Source organism: Ranitomeya variabilis, chromosome 1 (genome assembly GCF_051348905.1).
Source record: "Ranitomeya variabilis isolate aRanVar5 chromosome 1, aRanVar5.hap1, whole genome shotgun sequence".
Classification (NCBI taxonomy): domain Eukaryota; kingdom Metazoa; phylum Chordata; class Amphibia; order Anura; family Dendrobatidae; genus Ranitomeya; species Ranitomeya variabilis.
The window spans coordinates 548,050,157-548,072,532 of NC_135232.1; positions in this window are offsets into that span (position 1 = coordinate 548,050,157).

Below are 22,376 nucleotides of genomic sequence, written 5' to 3' on the forward strand. Positions count from 1 at the left end.
AGGTTACACTAACTGTGGCCTCTGAGGCCCTATCTTCACCCTGGCATCGCCTCGCGGGCTGTGGCCATGCTTCGCTCAGGGGGGGAATGGAAATACATGGCCCCCGAGGCGACTACCGGTACCTGGTGACGGGTGCAGCAAACTAATGTCTGCCCAAATCCAATCGACCCAGGCATGCTCTTCTGTTCTTCAGAAGTCTTCATCTTGAGGGTTCCCCATCAAGGACAGGAAACCAAGTGATGTGGAGAGAGGAGCCGCCCTTTATCTTGAAGGTTTCCTGTCCTTGAAGGGCGGATCCCCTCTCTCGTGGTGCCATCATGTATGATGGAAAAACTTATAATTCCTGCCTGAGCATAAATATCTTTTTATACTTCTGTGAACATTGCCTACCTTTCTTGGAGTAAAATATAAAATTACTAGCTTGTCTCTCCTTGCTCTACGGTCACATCCTCTGAAGTGAATTACGCTACTAATCTGGGTTGGCTCCGGACCTGTTAATAAATAAGAAATTGGAGCTGGTGGCAGCAGAAATTGTCCTGTGCGATTGGGAGGCTCTGTAGCGATCGGTGGCATTGATAATTATTGTTCCCGCCTGAGTGGGAGTAGTTATATCGTCCTCGCTGCAGTGTGCCCAATAGCCAGTACATAGCAAGGCAGCCTTTCTGGCAACTAATTATCCTAGGTACAGTTCCCTGACTGACCTGAGGGTAAAGGGGGAGCCAGAGAGCTGCAAGTTTCAAACTGGAACTAGGAAGTGGGATATAAATAAATCCCTGAAGAAAGAACTGGGGAAATCAAACACCCCCGATTCATGACATGCCCCATCACACCTCACCCCCCATACATGCCCATCACAACTCATTCCCATACATGAACCATCACACTTGACCCCTTCATACATGCCCCATCACAACTCACCCCATACATGCCCATCACACCTCATCCCCATACACGACAGATCACACTTTACCCCTTCATACATGCCCCACCACACCTCACTTCCATACATGCCTATCACATCTTACCCCCCCAAACATGCCTCATCACACCTTACCCCAATATATGCCCAATCACACCACCCCCATACATGCCCCATACCTCAACCCATATGTCACAATTCATGGGGAGGATAGCTGTATCTTCCCCACCACTCACACCAATGTGGATTTATCTATATCCCACTTACCAGTTCCGGTTTGGAACTTGCAGCTCTCTGGCACCCCTTACGCTCAGGTCAGTCAGTATACTGCACCTAGGGTAATTAGTAGCCAGAAAGGCTGCCTGCTATGTACTGGCTATTGGGCACGCTGCAGCGAGGGCAATATAACTACTCCCACTCAGGCGGGAACAATACTATCAACGCCGCTTGTCGCTACAGAGCCTCTCAATCGCACAGGACAATTTCTGCTGCCACCAGCTCCAATTTCTTATTTATTAACAGGTCCGGAGCCAACCCAGATTAGTAGCATAATTCACTTCAGAGGTCGTGACCATACGTTATAGAGCAAGGAGAGACAAGCTAGTAATTTTATATTTTACTCCAAAAAAGGTAGGCAGTGTTCACAGAAGTATAAAAAGCTATGATAAAGAAGACAGTTATTGTATGTACAATAAAATTACAAACAAAATGGGATTAATGTTGAAAAATCACTTATATTTCATTATGTCATATCATCTGACGGCTGACCGTGTGCTGTGCGGGAAGGACGAGCATACATCCAGATGCATCACCCCTGTCTCTCAGCAGGACCCAGCAAAGACACATGAAGACTGCTGCTTCACTCACTTATTTCCTAGCCTAAAACCCAGGCACTCCCCCTGTGGTGACCTCACTTAGAGGCTGAAACCTCACCTTTACTTAGAGTTATGGTAACTATTTTTATACCTAGCTCGCTGTATGAATATCGTATACCAAAGATACAATGATCAGGATGTGCCCCACATCAGGAGGATTCTTTTAAGTGTAGACATGGTGTAATTACATGACCCGCTTACGGAGAAACCTGCTCTTTGCACTCGTTGGGTTTAGCTTCTAGCGATTTCAGGGAGTTATAGATCCCTCGATGGACATCCAGAATATATCATTCTTATATCTCTAGCCCTGATCGGCGATAAAAAAATATATAATTTTCAAAGAATAGAAGCTCATGCCTTGTATACCAGTTGTAACCAGTACCAGATGGGAGGGGGAATGGATAGGGTAGGGAGATTTGTCTGCGCAGCACGGAGCCATATAAATTCTTGAGGGGGGGAATGAGGAGTTTAGGAATGCACACACAGACAGAAAAGAAGGGGAAGGGGGGTCGGAAAGGCCCACAGTGTGTTTCTGGAAAGCCATGGAACTTCTAGGTAGATACTCAAACATGGCATATTCACATTATCATGATATCATACATGCCCATCACAACTCATCCCGATACATGACAAATCACACCTTACCCCCATACATGCTCCATTACACCTTACCCCATACATGCCTCATCACACCTAACCCCCATACATGCCCCATTACACTTTACCCCATACATGCTCCATCACATCTTACCCCCATACATTTCCCATCACAACTCACCCCCATACATGCTCAATCACACCTCACCTCCATAATTGCCCATCACACCTTACCCCCATACATGTCCCATTACACCTCACTTCCATAAATGCTCCCATAGATATTCTATCACACACTACCCCCCATACATGCCCATCACACTTCCCCCACCATACATTCCCCATCACACCTCACCCCACTCATGCCCATCACACCTTACCCCCATTCATGCCTCATCACACCTTACCCCCCATACATGCTCAATCACACCTTACCCCCATACATGCCCCATCACACCTCGCCCCCATACATGCCCCATAAAACCTTGCCCCAATACATGTTCCATTACATCTCGATCAATACATGCCCTATCATACCTCACCCGCATATATGCACCATAACACCTTACCCCTATACATGCCCCATCACACCTTATCCCTTGTGACAAAGTCATTGGTGAAGTACTGGAGGGGAGATATGTGTTACTACGTGTAATGGCGTCAATGATGTAAAAGCCAGAGTATTTTCCTCCAGCACACTAGGTGTTGTGAGGATTAAGGTAAGTTACATAAATGGGGTGGATTTTATGTGGACATCCATAGAGTGGGTGGGCGGGTGCCCACCTTATCTCCACCTGGAGAGATGTCACAGTCATGTGTTCAGTCACATGGGGGAGGAGTCACATGGTCTGGGGCTTAAATAGCTGGACTCCAAAGGCAGTCTTTGTTCAGCAGGACTGGAGAGAGGATTCTCCAATGCTTTGTGTATTCTTTGTTGTTTTTCCTGTTTTTGCTTGAAGAGCTGTGTTTACCTTCCCCTTCTGGTTGATTTTTACTGCCATATAATAAATCAAACAAATATTTAAAAATACAGTGTTAATGTTTTCTACCTTCATGTACTGACAAGTGAGTTGAACTAACACACCACTACATGCCTGTTCACACCTTACCCCCATATATGCCTCATCACACATTACCCCCATGCATGCCAATCACACCTTACCCATACGTGCCCCATCTCACCTTACACCCTTACATGCCCATCACACCCTACCCCCATACGTGCCTCATCACATCTTACCCTCATAAATGCCCTATCACACCTTACCCCAATACATGTTCTATCACACCTTACCATCCCTATACATGCCTATCACACTTCACCCCCATACATGCCCCATCATTCCTCATCCCATACATTCCCATCAAAGCTCACTCCCCATTAGACCTTACCCCCATATATGCCCATCACACCTTAGGCCCCTTTCACACATCATTTTTTTGCCATCAGTCACAATACGTTGGCTCGACAGATTGGCTGAAGTTTGTGAAAAACTGATGCGACGGATCTGGCTATTTGGATCGGAGCATGCCTATTTTTAAAAAAAACGTAATCAGTCGCTGGATTCCATCATTTGATGGAAGCGGCGCCATAGGATTCCATTCTAGCAAACGACGGACAGCGGTGGATCCCATACATATTCCATCACACCCTAGCCCTCATACATGCCCCATCACACCTTTCCCCCCATACATGCTCCATCACACCTTACCCCATACATGCCTCATCACACCTCACCCCCATACATGCCCCATGTCACGATAATGTGAATATGCCATGTTTGAGTATCTACCTAAAAGTCCCATGGCTTTTCAGACACACGCTGTGGGCCTTTCCGACCCCCCTCTTCCCACTCTGCCTGTGTGTGTAAATCTTAAACCCCTCATTTCACCCCTCCCTCAAGAATTTATATGGCTTCGTGCTGCAGCAGACAAGTCTCCCTACTCTACTCATTACCCCCTCCCACCTGGTACTGGTTAAAACTAGTATAGAAAGCATGTGCTTATATTGTTCTTTCAAGGTTAAATATATTGGCACCGATCAGGGCTAGAGATATAAGGATTATATATTCTGAATGTTCATCGAGAGATCTATAACTCACTGAAACCGCTAAAAGCTAAACCCAACGAGTGCAAAGAGCGGGTTTCTCTGTAAGTGGGTCTTTGTAATTACACATTGTTTACACTTAAAAGAATCTCCCTGATGTGGGGCACATCCTCATCATTGAATCTTTCGTATATGAGATTCAAACAGCGAGCTAGGCATAAAAATAGTTACCATAACTCTAAGTAAAGGGGAGATTTCAGCCACTAAGTGAGGTCACCACAGGGGGAGTGCCTGGGTTTAAGTCTAGGAAATAATTAAGTGAAGCGGCAGTCTTCATGTGTCTTTTTCTGGGGTCTAGCTGCTATACAAGGGTGTGATGCATCTAGAAGTGTCCCCTCCTCCACAGCACACGGTCAGCCATGAGATAGGATGACATAACGAAATGTAAGTAATTTTTCAACGTTAATCACATTTTATTTGTAATTGTATTGTACGTACGATAATTGTCTTCTTTATTATTGTTCCCGCCTGAGTGGGAGTAGTTATATCGCCCTCGCTGCAGCATGCCCAATAGCCAGTACAGCAGGCAGCTTTTCTGGTGACTAATTACCCTAGGTGCAGTACCCTGACTGACCTGAGGTTAAGGGGGGTGCCAGAGAGCTGCAAGTTTTGAACTGGAACTGGGAAGTGGGATAAAGATAAATCCCCTTCAGAAAGAACCAGGGGCAACCAAACAACCCCGGTTCATGACAAAATGGTGTGAGTGGTGGGAATGATAAAGGTATCCTCCCCGTGAACCGTGACACCTCATCACAACTCACCCACATACATGCCCCATTACACCTTACTCCCATACATGCCCCATCACACCTTACCCCCATACAGTACATGCCCCATCACAACTTACCCCCATGTTGTCATGTCGCCACTGCTGCCATCCTCCTCCCCACCCTGTCATACTTACCTGCCTTCGGCGTCCCTGCGCTCCTCACCCTCTGCGGCGTCTTCTCCTCAGCGCTCGCTCCCGGTCTCTGCTGCTTGCGCGAGCACTCTAGATTCAAAGCAGCGCTGGCGTACTTCTAACTTCCGTTCGGCGCTTCTTTCATCCTCTCTATGGTTCAGGAGGTCTCGTTCCCGGAAGTCCCGCACTGCATCAGGTACTTAAACTGTTCCTTCCACCCCTCTGTGCCTGATGATCATTTGTGCTTTGCAAGTGCTCGTGGCCGCCCTAGGTCTATGTGTGTTCCTTTTCCCCTGACTTAGGCTTGTTCTTGTTTCCTCAGATTCTCGCCGTTTGCCGTGTCTCTGCTGTGCCGCTGCAGTACCTGGTCTGCCCCTGTGCCACCGCAAACCCTGTGACTCCGTACTATTTCTATCGCTCCATGTGCCGCTGCTATACCCGCTCAGTCTCTGAACCGCAGCTATACCTCATCTGCTCCTGTGTCTCTGTTGGGTTTCCGTCAGTCTCTGAGTTGCAGTAGTTTTTCCTGTTTGTCTTTTTGTCTCAGACATCCTCGCCAGCTCCGTTTTTTACTTTATCCCTCTATCCAGAGTTTCTGCCATCCCACTGGTCCTTAGTTTTTCCGTCCTGGTTCCCCAGCTTCCGTGACGATAGTTCCTCACGGGCCTGCCCCTAACTCTGCCTGTATAGGGGGGGCGGTCCACCTGGTTAGCTCGTCCGTGGGGGGTTCGTCGTCACGGTCCAGAGGGTCCACCTTTTCTCTAGTACCGTCACAGTATCATCAGGCCATGGACCCCGCTGGTGTCTCCGCCACTCAGAAGGAATTACTTTTTTTGCGATAGAATCAGACCAGAATCATGTTCTTCCTAAAAAACATGGAGTCACATCTCGCGGCTCTACAGTCTTCTGATCCTGGGAATGCCTCACAGCTGGCGGCTCTTCAGCAGGAGCTTAGTCAACAGCGAGACACTCAGACCCATATTTTGACTTTTATAGCCTCTGTAGATAATCGGCTTCTCTCCCTTCTACAGGCCGCTTTAGCTCCTATTCAGGCTTCTGCTCCGCAACCCTCGCCCCGTCTAGCTAGGCCACCTCGGTATGGTGGGAATCCTAAGTTTCTCAATCAGTGTCTACTACACTTTGAGTTGTCCCCGCTACTGTACCCTACCGACCGAGCTAAAATTGCTTTTGTAGTTTCCCATTTAGAGAACGAGGCTTTGGCCTGGGTGAACCCTCCCTGGGAGCAAGATGATCTGGTAGTTTCGCAACTCAATATTTTTTAGATACCTTTCGCAAGGTATTTGATGAACCAGGTTGTCTGGTTTCTACTACCGAATCCCTTTTTAACCTTTACCAGGGTACCCTCTCCATAGCCCAGTATGCCATCCGTTTTCGGACACTGTCTTCCAATTTAGGTTGGAACAACGAGGCGCTGGTGGGAGCATTTTGGCGGGGCCTGTCTTCTTGTATTAAGGATGAGCTGACAGGGCGTGATACTCCTACTGTTTTGGATGACCTTATTTCTTTAGCGACTCGCATTGACTTACGCTTTCAGGAGCGTTCTCGTGAGGTAGTCAGAGAGAGGAGATCTCCTCCTTCATCTCCAGTTATACGAGGTGCTTCCGTTTCCCAAACCACTGCAGTTTCTTCCTCTTCTTCTCCTGAGCCCATGCAGGTAGATCGCTTCAAGCCCGCCGAGCTACGCTGAAAGGAGAGACTCGCACAAGGCCTATGTTTCTATTACGGCAGCACCTCTCATCTTCTGCGTTCCTGCCCCCAGAAGCCGGGAAACGCCTCCGCCTAGGACAGGTAAGAGAGGCCTCCCTAGGTAGCTATGATTCCTCTCCACCTCTGATTTTGTCTGTTATATTGCACATGGGTTCCAGTTGCTTCTCTCTTGAGGTTTATGTAGATTCAGGTGCGGCTGGGAATTTTGTTCAACTTGAGCTGGTCGAGAGGCTTGGGATTCCTGTCAGGTCCTTGGAGGTTCCTAGGCAATTAGCATCTGTCGATGGTCAGCCTTTGCGGGAGGTTGTTACTGCTGTCACCGAGGAGATTGAGATTCAAATTGGAGCTCTGCATCATGAGAAATTGGCTTTTTATGTTTTACCGTCTTTATCCCATACGTTTCTTTTGGGTCTTCCTTGGCTGAGGAATCATGAACCTACTCTGAACTGGCGTACTGGAGACGTCCTATCCTGGGGACAGTTTTGTCGAAATAGGTGCCTGCTTCCCGTCAAGCCTGCTAGTTCCTCTTCTCCGGTTCCGGAACTAGCGAATCTACCCGCAGCTTACCACTCTTTTTCGGGCCTCTTCAGCAAAAAAGAGGCAGAGGTCTTACCTCCGCATCGTTCATACGACTGTCCCATAGAACTTGTATCCGGTTCTACTCCGCCCAGAGGACGCATTTATCCTCTGCCCCCTTCCGAGACCCAAGCCATGTCTGAGTACATCCAAGAAAATCTGGCCAGAGGCTTTATTCGGAAATCCTCTTCACCTGCAGGAGCTGGGTTTTTCTTCGTCAAGAAGGATGGTTCTCTTCGTCCCCGCATTGATTACCGTGGCCTCAATAATATCACTATTAAAAACAAGTATCCACTTCCTCTCATCCCTGAACTCTTTGATCGTCTGCGAGGAGCACGAGTTTTTACTAAACTGGACCTTAGAGGAGCTTACAATTTGATCCGAATTCGTGCGGGAGACGAATGAAAGACTGCATTTAACACCAGGGATGGTCATTACGAGTATTTGGTGATGCCCTTCGGTCTATGTAATGCTCCTGCAGTTTTTCAAGAGTTGGTGAACGACGTTTTTCGGGATCTACTTTACACCTGTGTTGTGGTGTATTTGGACGACATCCTTGTGTTTTCTCCGGATCTTCGTTCTCATAGAAGAGATGTGCGGCAAGTTCTTCTTCGTCTGAGAAAGAATCGTCTTTATGCAAAACTAGAGAAGTGTGCCTTTGAACAGTCATCCCTACCATTCTTGGGTTTCATCATCTCCGATTCTGGCCTGAGTATGGATCCGGGTAAAGTTTCTGCTGTACTCAACTGGCCTCGTCCGCTTGGGGTTAAGGCGATTCAGCGTTTTCTAGGATTCGCGAATTACTATCGACAGTTTATTCCTCACTTCTCATCTTTGTCTACTCCCATCTCCTCCCTGATTAAGAAGAGCGCCAATCCTCATCTTTGGCCAGCAGAGGCCGAGGAGGCTTTTCAGTCTCTCAAAGAAGCATTCACCTCCGCTCCTATTCTCCATCGCCCTGAAGCTAATAAACCCTTCTACCTATAGGTTGATTCTTCAGCTATCGGAGCATGAACACAGGGAAAGAACAAAAACACCGATAACATGCCCAAATTAGAAAATAATGCGTTTATTTGAAATGGGGATACACCAACTGGTGGGGGAGGGGAAGAGAGATACCAAAAAAGAGGGGCACTGAGCCAGGAGACGGAAACATATGACTATAAAATACTCCAGTGATTCATAGTACTGAAACAATTGAAATAAATAAATAAATATATAACACCATTAACAGAAATAAATCATAAATGAATAAGTATATATGAATGACCACAGGGAAAAGTGCGGCAGGTATATAGATAGAGATACATTGTAGACACAGTAAGGTGCCAGTGCAAAGGTGACTCAAAATGGTAGCCACCGCTAATAACTATTCAATGAATAAAGTGCCTGCAGTGCTAACAATTCGTATATTATAATAACAACGAGACTAAGGCCACATATTACCTGTGGATGGTGTGGAGACCATCTCCTGGATGTGCCCAACCCCGACGCGCGTTTCGGCGTCACCTGGCGTCTCTGCGGTGTTGGATGTTTTGATCTCCCCGAGGTCATTCATCCTCATGTTTATAATCTTTTCACTAGGCACTGCTCCTAATAGCCAGTTTCCTACTCCACACTGATGAGGGGCAAATACCCCGAAACAGCCGTCTGTGGATGGATACCATGTTTTGGCATAGGTGGTTTTCCTTTATTGGATGCTGCCCTTCCAGTGGTTGTTCCTTCCCGGGGAAAGACCTGGCTATTTATTGCTTGCGTTGAGAAACACGTGATGGTGTCTCCGTGGCTTTTCTACATGCAGATAAAAGGCGTCTCGATTCCCCTGTATTCCATCCTGGGGACAAGGTCTGGCTTTCTTCTAGATTTATTCGCCTTAAAATCCCTTCGCATAAACTGGGTCCTCGCTACATTGGCCCTTTTGAGGTTTTGTATTAACAATGTTTCTTACAAACTTAAGTTACCTGCTTCCCTTCGTATTCCTAATTCTTTTCATGTATCTCTCCTTAAGCCTGTAGTGTTTGATCAGTTTCATACCTCAACTCTTTCCTCGCCTCCGCCTGTTTCCGCGGACAATGTTTTTGAGGTTAGGGACATTTTGGCCATGAAAAAACTTAGAGGTAGAACCTTGTTTTTGGTCGACTGGAAGGGCTTCGGTCCTGAGGAGAGATCCTGGGAGCCTCGGGAGAACATTCAGGCACCTCGAATTTTAGCTAGGTTTTTCTCTAACCTAAAGAGGAGGGAGGGATGTAAAGACGGGGGTACTGTCATGTTGCCGCTGCCGCCATCCTCCTCCCCGCCCTGTCATACTTACCTGCCTTCGGCGTCCTGACACTCCTCACCCTCTGCGGTGTCTTCTCCTTGGTGCTCGCTCCCGGTCTCAGCTGCTCGCACGTGCGCGCACTCTAGATTCAAAGCGGCGCGGGCATACTTCTAACTTCTGGTCGGCGCTCCTTTCATCCTCTCTGTGGTTCAGGAGGTCTCGTTCCAGAAAGTCCCGCGCTGCATCAGGTACTTAAACTGTTTCCTTCCGCCCCTCTGTGCCTGATGATCATTTGTGCTTTGCAAGTGCTCGTGGCCGCCCTAGGTCTATGTGTGTTCCTTTTCCCCTGACTTAGGCTTGTTCTTGTTTCCTCAGATTCTCGCCGTTTGCTGTGTCTCTGCTGTGCCGCTGCAGTACCTGGTCTGCCCTTGTGCCACCGCAAACCCCATGTCTCCATACTATTTCTATCGCTCTATGTGCCTCTGTTGGGTTTCCATCAGTCTCTGAGTTGCAGTAGTTTTTCCTGTTTGTCTTTTTGTCTCAGACATCCTCGCCAGTCATCCTCGCCAGCTCAGTTTTTTACTTTATCCCTCTATCCAGAGTTTCTGCCGTCCCACTGGTCCTTAGTTTTTCCGTCCTGGTCCCCCAGCTTCCGTGGCGATAGTCCCTCACGGGCCTGCCCCTAACTCTCCCTGTATAGGGGGCGGTCCACCTGGTTAGCTCATCCGTGGGGGGGTTCGTCGTCACGGTCCAGAGGGTCCACCTTTTCTCTAGTACCGTCACAATGCCCATCACACTTTACCACAATACATGCCCCATCACACCTCACCCCCATACATGCCCTATAACACCCTACAACCATACATGCCCCATCACACCTCACTCCTATACATGCTCCCATACATATTCCATCACACCCTAGCCCCCATACATGCTCCATCACACCTAACCCCCATACATGCTCAATCACACCTTACACACATATATGCCCCATCAGACCTCACCCCATACATGCCAATCAAATCTCACCCCATACATGCCAATCAAATCTCACCCCCCATTACACCTTACCCCTATACATGCCCATCACACCTTACCCCCATACATGCGCCATCACACCTTACCCCCATACATGCTCAATCACACCTTACCGCCATACATGCCCCATCACACCTCTCTCCCCCATACATACCCACAACACCTTACTCCCCACACATGCCCCATTACACCTTCCCCCATAGATGCCCCATCACACCTCACTCCCATACATGCCCATCACACTTTAACCCCTCATACATGCCCATCACACCTTACCCCATAAATGCTACATCACAACTCACCCCCCATACATCCCCCATCACACCTTACCCCCCAAACATGCCCCATCACACCTCATCCCCATACATGTCTCATCACATCTTATTCCCATAGATGCCCATCACACCTTATCCCCCATACATGCCCCAAACACATTATCCCCCATACTTGCCCCATCACACCTCACCCCCATACATGCCCATCACACTTCACCCCATACAAGCCTCATCACACCTTACCCTCACATGCCCCATCACTCCTTACCTCCACATACATGCCCCATAACACTTTACCCCCATACATGCTCCATCACATCTTACTCCCATACATGCCGCATTACACCTTAACCCCATACATGCCTCATCACACCTCATCCCCATACATGCTCCATCACACCTAACCCCATACTTGCTCCATCACACCTTACCCCCCATATATGTTCCATCACACCTTATCCCCCATACATGCTCCCTCACACCTCACCCCCATACACGCCCCATCACACGTTATCCACCCATACATGCCTCATCATTAGTGTTGAGCGAGCGTGCTTACCACTACTCGTTACTCGCCCGAGTATCACTATGCTCGGTGTACTCGGCGAGCACCGAGCATGTTCGGGATTATTCAGCAGTAACTCTTGTCTCCATGCAGCATTTTTGGCGGACTTTAGAGACCCAATCACGATGCAGGGATTGTCTGCCAGGCCATGAAACGCCGCAGCCATCTTTGTTGTGGTCGTGCAGTGATTGGCTTGGCCACACAGCATCATCCCGAGTATAAGAGACCTGGTGCCGCCCTGCTCGCCACATTCTGTTCCTGATTCAGCGAGAGTAGGGAGAGCTGGTGCCGAGATAGGGTCAGAATCGTGGTTTTTAGAGTTAGTGTAGGTCTGCAACTCTTAAATCCACAACTCCTGAGAAACCAACAGTCCTTTTTAGGGCTAATTTGTGGGTCCTGATATTGCAGCGCTAGGTAGACAGGGCATAGCATATCCACATCAGTGCAAGGCCTGCAGGCACTGTATGTGCGTCCTTTGCTCCCACTGCATCCTTCCCAAAGCTCCATATCTGTCTGCTGCTGCTGCAGCTTCTTTACTATATACCTAGTTGCATTTTTTTTCCCCAAAAAATTCACCCCCCTCAAAAAAAAAAAATGCAGTCTGTTCTGTCAGACTGAGGCCTGTTAAAAAAATCATAGTTTGTCAGGCATATGTAACATAGTTGTGTGTGCTAGCCTTGTGCCACTTTTTTTTTTGGTGTTTTAAATTCACCAAAAAAGGCCTCATATATCTACGTGCTCCAAGTTTTTGCATTTTAGGCCGTTTTGCCACTGTTTTTGCTGTCTGTTGCTCTAATTATATACAGCACTATTGGGCATTTCATTTAAAAACAGGCCACATATTTGCCAGTGTGGTATTTCCGTGACAGCCCTCATATATCTGCGTGCTCCAAGTTTGGTCATTGTAGGCCGGAGGACCACTTTTTTTGCTGTCTGATACTAAAATTATATACAGCACTATTTAGCATAAAAAAATATTAAAAGGCCACATATTTGCCAGTGTGGTATTTCCGTGACAGCCATCATATATCTGCGTGCTCTAATTTTGGGCATTGTAGGCCGATGTACCCCTTTTTTTGCTGTCTGTTACTCTACTTATATACAGCACTATTTTGCATAAATTAACCCCTTCATGACCCAGCCTATTTTGGCCTTAATGACCTTGCCGTTTTTTGCAATTCTGACCAGTGTCCCTTTATGAGGTAATAACTCAGGAACGCTTCAACGGATCCTAGCGATTCTGAGATTGTTTTTTCGTGACATATTGGGCTTCATGTTAGTGGTAAATTTAGGTCGATAATTTTTGAGTTTATTTGTGAAAAAAACGGAAATGTGGCAAAAAATTTGAAAATTTCGCAATTTTCACATTTTGAATTTTTATTCTGTTAAACCAGAGAGTTATGTGACACAAAATAGTTAATAAATAACGTTTCCCACATGTCTACTTTACATCAGCACAATTTTGGAAACAATTTTTTTTTTTGCTAGGAAGTTATAAGGGTTAAAATTTGACCAGTGATTTCTCATTTTTACAACAAAATTTACAAAACCATTTTTTTTAGGGACCACCTCACATTTGAAGTCATTTTGAGGGTTCTATATGGCTGAAAATACCCAAAAGTGACACCATTCTAAAAACTGCACCCCTCAAGGTGCTCAAAACCACATTCAAGAAGTTTATTAACCCTTCAGGTGTTTCACAGCAGCAGAAGCAACATGGAAGTAAAAAATGAACATTTAACTTTTTAGTCACAAAAATGATCTTTTAGCAACAATTTTTTTATTTTCCCAAGGGTAAAAGGAGAAACTGGACCAGGGACATTGTTGTCCAATTTGTCCTGAGTACGCTGATACCTCATATGTGGGGGTAAACCACTGTTTGGACGCACGGCAGGGCTCGGAAGGGAAGGAGCGCCATTTGACTTTTTGAATGAAAAATTGGCTCCAATCTTTAGCGGACACCATGTCGCGTTTGGAGAGCCCCCGTGTGCCTAAACATTGGAGCTCCCCCACAAGTGACCACATTTTGGAAACTAGACCCCCCAAGGAACTTATCTAGAAGCATAGTGAGCACTTTAAACCCCCAGGTGCTTCACAAATTGATCCGTAAAAATGAAAAAGTACTTTTTTTTCACAAAAAAATTATTTTAGCCTCAATTTTTTCATTTTCACATGGGCAACAGGATAAAATGGATCCTAAATTTTGTTGGGCAATTTCTCCTGAGTACACCAATACCTCACATGTGGGGGTAAACCACTGTTTGGGCACATGGTAAGGCTCGGAAGGGAAGGAGCGCCATTTGACTTTTTGAATGGAAAATTATCTCCATCGTTAGCGGACACCATGTCGCGTTTGGAAAGCTCCTGTGTGCCTAAACATTGGAGCTCCTCCACAAGTGACCCCATTTTGGAAACTAGACCCCCCAAGGAACTCATCCAGAGGCATAGTGAGCACTTTAAACCCCCAGGTGCTTCACAAATTGATCCGCAAAAATGAAAAAGTACTTTTTTTTCACACAAAATTTCTTTTAGCCTCAATTCTTTCATTTTCACATGGGCAACAGGATAAAATGGATCCTAAAATTTGTTGGGCAATTTCTCCTGAGTATGCCGATACCTCATATGTGGGGGTAAACCACTGTTTGGGTGCACGGCAAGGCTCGGAAGGGGAGGCGTGCCATTTGACTTTTTGAATGGAAAATTAGCTCCAATCGTTAGCGGACACCATGTCGCGTTTGGAGAGCCCCTGTGTGCCTAAACATTGGAGCTCCCCTACAAGTGACCCCATTTTGGAAACTAGACCCCCCAAGAAACTTATCTAGATGCATAGTGAGCACTTATAACCCCCAGGTGCTTCACAGAAGTTTATAACGCAGAGCCGTGAAAATAAAAAAATAATTTTTCTTTCCTCAAAAATGATTTTTAGCCCAGAATTTTTTATTTTCCCAAGGGTAATAGGAGAAATTGGACCCCAAATGTTTTTGTCCAGTTTGTTCTGAGTACGATGATACCCCATATGTGGGGGTAAACCACTGTTTGGGCGCACGGCAGGGCTCGGAAGGGAAGGCACGCCATTTGGCTTTTTGAATGGAAAATTAGCTCCAATCATTAGCGGACACCATGTCGCGTTTGGAGAGCCCCTGTGTGCCTAAACATTGGAGCTCCCGCACAAGTGACCCCATTTTGGAAACTAGACCTCCCAAGGAACTAATCTAGATGTGTGGTGAGCACTTTGAACCCCCAAGTGCTTCACAGAAGTTTATAACGCAGAGCCATGAAAATAAAAAATAATTTTTCTTTTCTCAAAAATGATTTTTTAGCCCACAATTTTTTATTTTCCCAAGGGTAACAGGAGAAATTGGACCCCAAAAGTTGTTGTCCAGTTTCTCCTGAGTACGCTGATACCCCATATGTGGGGGTAAACCACTGTTTTGGCACACGTCAGGGTTCGGAAGGGAAGTAGTGACGTTTTGAAATGCAGACTTTGATGGAATGCTCTGCGGGCGTCAGGTTGCGTTTGCAGAGCCCCTGATGTGCCTAAACAGTAGGAACTCCCCACAATTGACTCCATTTTGGAAACTAGACCCCCAAGGGAACTTATCTAGATGTGTAGTGAGCACTTTGAACCCCCAAGTGCTTCACAGAAGTTTATAACGCAGAGCCGTGAAAATAAAAAATGTGTTTCCTTTCCTCAAAAATATTTTTTTAGCCCAGAATTTGTTTATTTTTGCAAGAGTAACAGGAGAAATTGGACCCCAAAAGTTGTTGTCCAGTTTCTCCTGAGTACGCTGATACCCCATATGTGGGGGTAAACCACTGTTTTGGCACACGTCGGGGTTCGGAAGGGAAGTAGTGACGTTTTGAAATGCAGACTTTGATGGAATGCTCTGCGGGCGTCAGGTTGCGTTTGCAGAGCCCCTGATATGCCTAAACAGTAGAAACCCCCCACAAGTGACCCCATTTTGGAAACTAGACCCCCCAAGGAACTTATCTAGATGTGTGGTGAGCACGTTCAACCCCCAAGTGCTTCACAGAAGTTTACAACGCAGAGCCGTGAAAATAAAAAATCATTTTTCTTTCCTCAAAAAAGATGTTTTAGCAAGCAATTTTTTATTTTCACAAGGGTAACAGGAGAATTTGGACCCCAATATTTGTTGCCCAGTTTGTTGTGAGTACGCTGATACCCCATATGTGGGGGTAAACCACTGTTTGGGCACACGTCAGGGCTCGGAAGGGAAGTAGTGACATTTGAAATGCAGACTTTGATGGAATGGTCTGCGGGCGTCACATTGCATTTGCAGAGCCCCTGATGTACCTAAACAGTAGAAACACCCCACAAGTGACCCCATTTTGGAAACTAGACCCCCGAAGGAACTTATCTAGATGTGTGGTGAGCACTTTCAACCCCCAAGTGCTTCACAGAAGTTTATAACGCAGAGCCGTGAAAATAAAAAATAATTGTTCTTTCCTCAAAAATTATGTTTTAGCAAGTAATTTTTTATTTTTGCAAGGGTAACAGGAGAAATTAGACCCCAGCAGTTGTTGCCCAGTTTGTCCTGAGTACGCTGGTACCCCAAATGTGGGGGTAAACCACTGTTTGGGCGCACGTCGGGGCTTGGAAGGGCGGGAGCACCATTTGACTTTTTGAACGCAAGATTGGCTGGAATCAATGGTGGCGCCATGTTGCGTTTGGAGACCCCTGATGTGCCTAAACAGTGGAAACCCCTCAATTCTAACTTCAACACTAACCCCAACACACCCCTAATCCTAATCCCAACTGTAGCCATAACCCTAATCACAACCTTAACCCCAACACACCCTTAACCACAACCCTAACCGCAACACACCCGTAACCCTAATTCCAACCCTAATCCTAACCCTAATCCCAACCGTAACCCTAATCCCAACCCTAACCACAACTGTAACCCCAACACACCCCTAACCCTATCCGTAACCCTAACCACAAGCCTAATCTTAACCCTATTTCAAACCCTAGCCCTAATTCCAACCCTAACTCTAATTCCAACCCTAACCCTAAGGCTATGTGCCCACGTTGCGGATTCGTGTGAGATTTTTCCTCATGATTTTTGAAAAATCTGCAGGTAAAAGGCACTGCGTTTTACCTGCGGATTTACAGCAGATTTCCAGTGTTTTTTTGTGCAGATTTCACCTGCGGATTCCTATTGAGGAACAGGTGTAAAACGCTGCGGAATCCGCACAAAGAATTGACATGCTGCGGAAAATACAACGCAGCGTTTCTGCACGGAATTTTCCGCACCATGGGCACAGCGGATTTGGTTTTCCTTAGGTGTACATGGTACTGTAAACCTGATGGAAAACTGCTTCGAATTCGCAGCGGCCAATCCGCTGCGGATCCGCGGCCAATCCGCTGCCAATCCGCTGCGGATCCGCGGCCAATCCGCTGCGAATCCGCTGCGGATCCGCGGCCGATCCGCTGCGGATCCGCTGCGGATCCGCTGCCGATCCGCGGCGGATCCGCGGCCGATCCGCGGCGGATCCGCGGCCGATCCGCGGCGGATCCGCGGCGGATCCGCTGCCGATCCGCTGCGGATCCGCGGCCGATCCGCTGCGGATCCGCGGCCGATCCGCTCTGTGTGCACATGCCATAACCCTACCCCTAACCCTAACCCTACCCGTAACCCTAACCCTACCCCTAACCCTACCCCTAGTTCTAACCCTAGTTCTAACCCTAACCCTAGTGGAAAAAGAAAAAAAAATATTTTCTTTATTTTATTATTGTCCCTACCTATGGGGGTGATAAAGGGGGGGGTTTATTTATTATTTTTTTATTTTGATCGCTGTGATAGAACCTACCAGAGCGATCAAAATGTACCTCTAATGAATCTGCCGGCCGGCGGTCGCACTGAGCATGCGCCCGCCATTTTGGAAGATGGCGGCGCCCATGATGGAGGCGGACGGGGACCGGGAGCCTCGGTAAGTATAAGGGGGGGGAGATCGGGGCACGGGGGGGGCGTCGGAGCACGGGGGGGTGACATAGGAGCAGGGGGGGAGCGGGCAGGAGGACGGGGGAGCGGACAGCAGGACGGGGGAGCCGGCAGGCGGACGGAGGGGACCGGACCCTATAACGGAGCACTGGGGGGGCGATCGGTGGGGTGGGGGGGGGGTCACATTAGTGTTTCCAGCCATGGCCGATGATATTGCAGCATCGGCCATGGCTGGATTGTAATATTTCACCAGTTTTTTAGGTGAAATATTACAAATCGCTCTGATTGGCAGTTTCACTTTCAACAGCCAATCAGAGCGATCGTAGCCATGGGGGGGTGAAGCCACCCCCCCTGGGCTGAAGTACCACTCCCCCTCTCCCTGCAGATCGGGTAAAATAGGAGTTAACCCCTTCACCCGATCTGCAGGGACGCGATCATTCCATGACGCCACATAGGCGTCATGGGTCGGATTGGCACGGGTTTTCATGACGCCTATGTGGCGTCATGGGTCGGGAAGGGGTTAACTTCACAAAAATTGAATACAGTTTGTTAAGTCAGGCTGACTTCTGCCTGGTGTTTGGGTTTGAAAAATCGTAGATTTGCAGGCATGCTGATCAGATATTATTTAGCTACTAATAAATATAGTTGTGTTGAGCATTTGAAATAGTGCAGTGTTAGGGCTAGCGGAATGCACCGAGTATAGGAAGGAAACAACAAGGTGCGTTCGCAGCCCGGGGTCCACCGTGCAGAGATATCTGCTACAAAGTAATTGGCGGCACTATATGGCGTATAAGCGAACTCTGTTAACTTCACAGAATCGCAAAGATATGAAAACGCTGTGCCCTGTTAACCTCACAGAGGATCACAGCTACCTAACTGAGCAAAGCAAAGAGTGGTCATGCAGACATAATAGCACACAAACAACTCCTCACCGGAGGTGCTGGTATTCTAGGGGCTTATTTCAGCCGGGCCCTGAATCCAAGCATACAAAACTCCTCACCAGAGTTGCCGGTATTTTAGGGGTTTATTTCAACCAACCCTGACCACATGCAGACATGAGCACCAAGTAGCAAAGCATAGGTTGATACTAGCGCATGGCCGTGCGGCCATGCAAACCTTATATAGCTGCAGCAGACAAGGACCTTCCTAGTGGTCCAATTGGAGCTGCTACAGGACCTCAGCGTGTGACCCCCGACCTCCAATGAGAGGTCCTCCCGTGGGCATGCTCAGAGTGTGCAAAGCAGGACTTAGTCCCAGAAAAGTCTGCTCGCCGCTGACCAGTGCTGGCTACAAAAGCAGAGCCTGGAAAGGCAGCAGTAACCCTTTGCACAGTATCAGGCTGAGCGAGACGCTGGGACCGACGTCTCTGTTGAGCAGGCTCCACTGCGGCTGATGCAGAATGGGAAACCGCAGCAGACATGTGTTGTGAAATTGGATTTTGGGCTCCCCCGGTGGCCACTGGTGGAATTGAACTTGTGTGCATCATCCCCTCTGTTCACCTGTTCCCATCAGGATGTGGGAGTCGCTATTTAACCTTGCTCCTCTGTCACTTCCATGCCGGTCAACATTGTAATCAGAAGCCTTTCTGTGCATGTTCCTGCTACCAGACAACTTCCAGCTAAGTCGGACTTTTGTCCTTGTTTGTTTTTTGCATTTTGTTCCAGTTCACAGCTGCAGTTTCGTTTCTGTGTCTGGAAAGCTCTTGTGATCTGAAATTGCCACTCTGATGTTATGAGTTAATACTAGAGTCTTAAAGTAATTTCAGGATGGTGTATTGATAGGGTTTTCAGCTGACCATGAAAGTACCCTTTCTGTCTTCCTGCTAACTAGTAAGCGGACCTCGATTTTGCTAAACCTATTTTCATACTACGTTTGTCATTTTCATCTTAAATCACCGCCAATATATGTGGGGGCCTCTGTCTGCCTTTCGGGGAAATTTCTCTAGAGGTGAGCCAGGACTATATTTTCCTCTGCCAGGATTAGTTAGTCCTCCGGCCGGCGCTGGGCGTCTAGGGATAAACGCAGGCTACGCTACCCGGCTACTGTTAGTTGTGCGGCAGGTTTAGTTCATGGTCAGTTTAAGTTTCCATCCTTCCAAGAGCTAGTTCCTATGTATGCTGGGCTATGTTCTCTTGCCATTGAGAACCATAACAGTTTGACCGGCCCACAAAGGGTAAAATTAATTGGCAGAGAAAGGAGAGAAAAAAGAAGTCTGCTGAAAATTTTTTTTTTTTTTTTTTTTTTTCCTTCAGTTCTGAGTGTGCTTTCAATTGAATCACTTGCAAGTCTGCCTATATTGCAGCCTTCCTCTCTCTCTCTCCTTCTAATCCTGGAATGGCTCTGTGTTCACCTGTTTAAAATGGATATTCAGAGTTTAGCTGCAGGTTTGAATAATCTCACCACGAAAGTTCAAAATTTACAAGATTTTGTTGTTCATGTTCCTATATCTGAACCTAGAATTCCTTTGCCTGAATTTTTCTCGGGGAAGAGATCTTGCTTTCAAAATTTCAAAAATAATTGCAAGTTGTTTTTGTCCCTGAAATCTCGCTCTGCTGGAGATCCTGCTCAGCAGGTCAGGATTGTGATTTCCTTGCTCCGGGGCGACCCTCAAGATTGGGCTTTTGCATTGGCTCCAGGGGATCCTGCGTTGCTCAATGTGGATGCGTTTTTTTCTGGCCTTGGGGTTGCTTTATGAGGAACCTCATTTAGAGCTTCAGGCGGAAAAAGCCTTGATGTCCCTATCTCAGGGGCAAGATGAAGTTGAAATATACTGCCAAAAATTCCGTAAATGGTCTGTGCTTACTCAGTGGAATGAGTGCGCCCTGGCGGCGAATTTCAGAGAGGGTCTCTCTGATGCCGTTAAGGATGTTATGGTGGGGTTCCCTGTGCCTGCGGGTCTGAATGAGTCCATGACAATGGCTATCCAGATCGATAGACGTCTGCGGGAGCGCAAACCTGTGCACCATTTGGCGGTGTCTACTGAGAAGACGCCAGAGAATATGCAATGTGATAGAATTCTGTCCAGAAGCGAACGGCAGAATTTTAGACGAAAAAATGGGTTGTGCTTTTATTGTGGTGATTCAACTCATGTTATATCAGCATGCTCTAAGCGTACTAAGAAGCTTGATAAGTCAGTTTCAATTGGCACTTTTCAGTCTAAGTTTATTCTATCTGTGACCCTGATTTGTTCTTTATCATCTATTACCGCGGATGCCTATGTCGACTCTGGCGCCGCTTTGAGTCTTATGGATTGGTCCTTTGCCAAACGCTGTGGGTATGATTTAGAGCCTCTTGAAACTCCTATACCTCTGAAGGGGATTGACTCCACCCCATTGGCTAGTAATAAACCACAATACTGGACACAAGTAACTATGCGAATTAATCCGGATCATCAGGAGATTATTCGCTTTCTTGTGCTGTATAATCTACATGATGTGTTGGTGCTTGGATTGCCATGGCTGCAATCTCATAACCCAGTCCTCGACTGGAACGCTATGTCTGTGTTAAGCTGGGGATGTAAGGGGATGCATGGGGACGTACCTTTGGTTTCCATTTCGTCATCTATTCCCTCTGAGATTCCTGAATTCTTGTCTGACTATCGTGACGTTTTTGAAGAACCTAAGCTTGGTTCATCACCTCCGCACCGGGAGTGCGATTGTGCCATAGATTTGATTCCGGGTAGTAAATACCCTAAGGGTCGTTTATTTAATCTGTCTGTGCCTGAACATGCTGCTATGCGAGAATATATAAAGGAGTCCTTGGAAAAGGGACATATTCGTCCTTCGTCATCTCCCTTAGGAGCCGGTTTTTTCTTTGTGTCTAAGAAAGATGGCTCTTTGAGGCCGTGTATTGATTATCGGCTTTTGAATAAAATCACGGTTAAATATCAATATCCGTTGCCACTGCTGACTGATTTGTTTGCTCGCATAAAGGGGGCCAAGTGGTTCTCTAAGATAGATCTCCGTGGGGCGTATAATTTGGTGCGAATTAAGCAGGGGGATGAGTGGAAAACCGCATTTAATACGCCCGAGGGCCACTTTGAGTGTTTGGTGATGCCTTTTGGCCTTTCAAATGCCCCTTCAGTCTTTCAGTCCTTTATGCATGACATTTTCCGTGATTATTTGGATAAATTTATGATCGTGTATCTGGATGATATTCTGATTTTTTCGGATGACTGGGACTCTCATGTCCAGCAGGTCAGGAGGGTTTTTCAGGTTTTGCGGTCTAATTCCTTGTGTGTGAAGGGTTCTAAGTGCGTTTTTGGGGTTCAAAAGATTTCCTTCTTGGGATACATTTTTTCCCCCTCTTCCATCGAGATGGATCCTGTCAAGGTTCGGGCTATTTGTGATTGGACGCAACCCTCTTCTCTTAAGAGTCTTCAGAAATTTTTGGGCTTTGCTAACTTTTATCGTCGATTTATTGCTGGTTTTTCTGATGTTGTTAAACCATTGACTGATTTGACTAAGAAGGGTGCTGATGTTGCTGATTGGTCCCCTGCTGCTGTGGAGGCCTTTCGGGAGCTTAAGCGCCGCTTTTCTTCCGCCCCTGTGTTGCGTCAGCCTGATGTTG